Raw genomic sequence first — 4,985 nt, 5'->3', positions numbered from 1 at the left:
GGTGTTGGAGGAAATTAAAAATAGTTTCCTCTTTGGGGGGAAGCAGAGTAGCTTAAGCAGTGGACCCCCCCTTTTGGGTATCAGCCCAGGGAACCTCCCTCACCTGGCTGACTGCTATTCAATAAAAAAAGACAAAGAGGCAATGGCTTGTTAAAGTTGCAAAAAGAAGTTATTAACTTACAGTTCCATTGAGTGTATATTTACAGCATCTGACTAGGATCAGAAGTTCTGCTAACACTTAGAGATAGCAAGGCCCTGGAGCTGCCTAGTCCTGCATGCCTTGTGCTCAAGTTAGCCAGGGCATCAGAGCCCTGGTGTGCGCATCTTAACAGGCTCGTGGTCAGAGGACAAGAGGAAGTGCTCAGAGGAGAAGGGAAGGATAAAGGGTTAGGGCCACACCCCACAAGGATCACAGAAAGAACAGGTAGAAAAGTGAGAGTCACTGGGCCATAGCTTGACCCCTTCTGGACAGCATCCTGCCCCCTCTGGACAGCAGATGGAGTTGCACCAACTCCAACAGTGGGCACCTACCTCTGCCAATCTACCACTCAAACTGGCAACTTCATCTGACCTTGTCAAAGAGCTAGGCCTCAAAAAAGAACATGAAGACCTCAACTCTTCTCAGCTCTTTGGAGCTGGACAGGCCTCCTTTTGAAGGGTGTTCTGCAGGTGAGGCGAGGCAACTGGAAAAGTTCTCTCCCACATGCCTGCTTCCCAAATCTAAGATGGTGGAGGGAGATGCCATTTTCTTTTCTTGTACAATAAAGTTACCATGGGTAGGAGTCTGATTACCATCTTCATTGTCTCCTCAGTCAAATTTGTCAGCTTCAGAAATGTCTCATCATGGTATTCAAACCTGTCACCAAATCTTAAGGTACAGATAATATTGCCAGCTGCATATTTCAAGATTTTTCATGGGTCAAATGGAGAACCTGTAGGAAATGAAATAGATCAGAGGCCACTGTCATGGATATCACAGGACACACAGCCAACTTCTCATTATGCGAGTTATAAGCATCTTCTCATTATAGCATAGAGGAGACAAGAAAAGTTCAGACAAGGAAGTATCCAGGCAAATCCAGACAAGAATTTGACTGGGAATCCTTCAGACACAGCCTCGGCCACACAGGAGCTATCTTACTCTGATGTGGCCCACATAGAGATGAGGTGGTGGTGGTGGCTGTGTGTGAATGATGCTTCCATTTGCAGGACGGGGTCTTGACAATGGAATTGGCACCTTACATGTGGTTATGTCATCTATACAAATGTAACCTCCATTCCTTCCTGCCATGTGAATTGGTCCATGACAGAGGCCTGTCCCACTGACCCAGAGTCTGGTCAATCCTGGAAGCCAGGAATACCTGAGCAAGGAACTGTGGGAAGAAAGAGGAATCACCACCACAAATGCCAGTCTCTTATTCTACCCTAGATGAGTGCATCTCCACCTGTAATCCACTCACACACAGAGATCCTCTGACTGCCTGGCCTATGACATTCCATCACCTGTGTTTTTGCTCCAACTTTCACCAATCTGAGGCAGGTTTTCAGCTACTGCAGCATGAAGAATGGTTTTTGGCTCTTACAAGCCAACCTCAGAGCTTTTTTTAAAACCATTTGTGCCCAACGTTGCATTTACGTAACAGGGATCAACTATGTACACCTGTGGGCAAGGCAAAAATGGGTTAAATCAGGAAATTGCTCCTTGCCCTAACCCTTGCCTCAATCAAAACTTTTGCTGTGGCCAGAGGCTCCATTGTCTCAGCCACTCTGGGCCATACAGTTCTGTAATGTGTTTGTTCTCCTGTCTTGTAGGGTGTAGCTGACCTACTGAAATTACCAGAGTTTACACTCAGCACCTGTCCACGGCATAGTTCCCTTCCCCCTCATCGTCCCTGGTACTCACTTAGGTAGCCATTCAGGTACCCTTTTCTCTGGGCCCTCTGCCTTTCTGAGGAAGAATCCCTAGAAGCTGGGTCTCTGATCATGCTGACTGGAACCCCCACTCAGCAGAAACGGGAGCAGCCAAGGACCCTTCCTGTGCAGCTGTCAGGACCTGTCCTGTGACCTTTCTCAATCCCAAACAGCTGAAGCCAGATTGAGCTGTCCCAGCACCTCTGCATTTAGGAGCCAAGAACCTTCAGGTTCTCAACTCTGCACTGATGGACAGACAAACAATTGGGCAGAGGGGGTGGGGAAATGATTACGCACCCCCTGCCAATTCTCTTTCCATGGTACAAGATTCCTGTGAGGCCGTTTATCCACCACTACGGATCTCCCCTTGCAACATGAAGACACAAAGGAGTGCTGGGCACAATCTGGGGTGCGGTTCCATTCAGACAGGGCATCAGTGATGCCCACCATGCCTCACCAGTTCCCCTGAGTTTGTACCGAAAATAATCCTCAGAATCCTGGAACTGTTTCTCTGTCTGAGATGGAACATCCTTTTGTTTCTTCAAAACCTACCACTTGCTTTCTTGACTACTTTCCTTCCTATCCCCTGTCCGTGCTCACTATGACTATCTGGCTTTTAACTCTTTTCACAATCTTGCTGTTCCTTCTCTGCCTCTTCATTTCTCTTATTGCATCCTCACATTTTCTGTGCTCTGCTCATTCTACTCTCCTTGTCAGGTGTCCCGTTTTCATCAGACAACCTGGAGATTGTATGCATTTTGCATTTAAAGGGATGATATTCCGAGGCAGAACCTAGTTTCTATAAGAGGCTTTGCAGAAAGTACTTAGGCCTGTTGCAATGTCTACAATCATACAGTAGGAAGGGTGGTATTCATGTTTTAGGTCCAGGTGGCAGTGGAGACAGCAGCAAAGATTCTAACGTCTCCTGGGCAGATCAGAACCCTAGTCTGATTATTTAAGGAAATACGGTATAATGAATCTGCATTGTCCATCTACAGAGTTACATGGGGGTGGGTTGGAAAGAACTCTGAGAAAGGCCAGCATCTGGGAAGCTTGCAAGCCTGAAGGCAAGCAAAGCAGGCACTTGTAAGGGCTTCCCTCAGCCAACAAAAATGAGCAGCCAAGGGGAAGACAGGAGCAGAGAACAGAGAGGAGACAGGGAGGGGATAGGGAAGGCCAACTGAAAAGTGGCTAGGAAAGAGCCCGCCTACCTGTGATAAGGCACCTTTAAGGGGAAGGAGCTGAGGGAGGCCAGGCTTGATGGGCACCAGCTACAACCTCCCTGGGAGGCATCTTGAATCCCCAGGGTGGAGAAGGAGACATCGAACTTCAACCCCCTTCCCACCCCAGCTCTGAGGCGGCATTAAGTGTTCGACCTGTCCCCTGCGGTTTACTGCCCCCACAACTGCCCAGTCCTGAAGAGGACGCACTTCCTCAGTGGTATGGACCTCTTGCTGCATCACCTCAGGACTGCAATATTCCCCACAAGCAGCTGGGGGAGGGCAGCAATGCCCCCTTACATGCACATAGGAAACAAGTGGCAGCTGTGCTGGGGAAAAAGAGGGAGTAGTTGTTTGATATTAGAAATGCCAGCATTTTTCCTCTGGAGACGATGAGATGGCCAACCGCACACCCCCAACAATGCAACACACCTTCTTTGGATTTGAACGCTGAGCATAAATATTCAGCTTCTTCAGAGACTCTCTTTTCAAGCGTTTTCTTCCCCATGCCCAGGTTCTTCAGGGTGGAGACAACAAATTTGCTCTGCTGCTTCCAGCCATTGCTGTATGATGCCATTAAGAGTCCTGGGACATGAAAGAAATTGCCACCAAACTATTGTTTGTTTGTTTCCTCCACTTCTCCCAGGAGAAGAGTTCAGAGTTCATTACGTCATGTTGTTAATATTTTCTCAGAGAGGACTGGAAATTCTGAAAGTGGCACATGTATTCTATAGATTGTTTTGGAGAAAAAGCTGCTCTGGAAGGTTTACAGTGAAGGGGATAAAAACTGGGAATTTGTTACCTGAGAGTTCCTGCTCTAGGGAGATTAAGGGGGCATTGCCAGTCCTTCAGGAAAGCCTTTCCCCTCCCAGGAAGCAGAGTTGAATGCTTCAGTACCAACTGAAGATTCAATAGCCAGTTGAATCTTGCAGTTTCCTGTGGAGGGCATTCCCCCCATGGCCTTAAAATGATGTGCAGTGGGCATCCTCAGCATCCATGGTCTTGCTGACGCTGAATGCCTGTCCTGCTTTTCCCAGGAGTAAAAAAAAAAATGGTTGCGGGGGGCAGGGGGAGCCTAACCTGCTTATCACCCTGTTATCTTCCTCACCCTATTATCGTCCTCAGAGAGACCCTTGTCTTAACCTGATATCTCCCCCTCTTGTCAGAAAAAACTATAGATTCGGATCGAGGAATTGCTGAGCCAAGCTTCAAGCTTTTTCATGACCCCGTTTCCCTGGACCACCACTCTGGCCTGGGAACAAGTGTGAGCTAAACTCGTTTTGACTCTAGGCAAATCCTTAGACCGGTAGTGCTTGTAAGGCTGGTGGCCGAATCGCTGACACCAGAAGTACTGGAGCGAATGCACTGTGTGTGTGCACTGAGGTACCTGGTGAGTGTAGCCCTGGTCGTATAATGGCTCAGGGGCCAGTTCCTCTCAGGTTTGACACTGTGTTCAGGAGTGTCACATATGCATTCCTCAGCCTGGCACATATGGCTTGCAGCAGCCACCACCACTGCACACCCACAGCAGCTCCTCCAGCATTCCAAGCAGGCAGCGAGTTGGGGTGAGATAGGAAAATATAAGAACCCAGGAAATTTCTGAGCCCCTCTTTTGGCTCCTGGTTCCCCTTTTTGATCCTGGAACCGGGTACAAATTATTCCCAGCACTTCCCTCTCATGGGCCCTGCCTGCATTTCACATGCTATGTCACGAGCCAGGAGGTCTTGGGCCAGCCCAGAATCCAGAGCATCCTTACTGTATGCCCCAGTGTGTGTATTACTGTATGCCCCAGTGAGTCCAGTGGGACTTAAAAGGACATGTGAATACTGCCACATTTTGCCATGGGACCCTGTA

The sequence above is a fragment of the Tiliqua scincoides genome, chromosome 7, assembly GCF_035046505.1.
Source record: "Tiliqua scincoides isolate rTilSci1 chromosome 7, rTilSci1.hap2, whole genome shotgun sequence".
NCBI lineage: Eukaryota > Metazoa > Chordata > Lepidosauria > Squamata > Scincidae > Tiliqua > Tiliqua scincoides.
The sequence above is the reverse complement of the archived record's forward strand: the minus strand, read 5'-3'. Positions refer to the sequence as shown.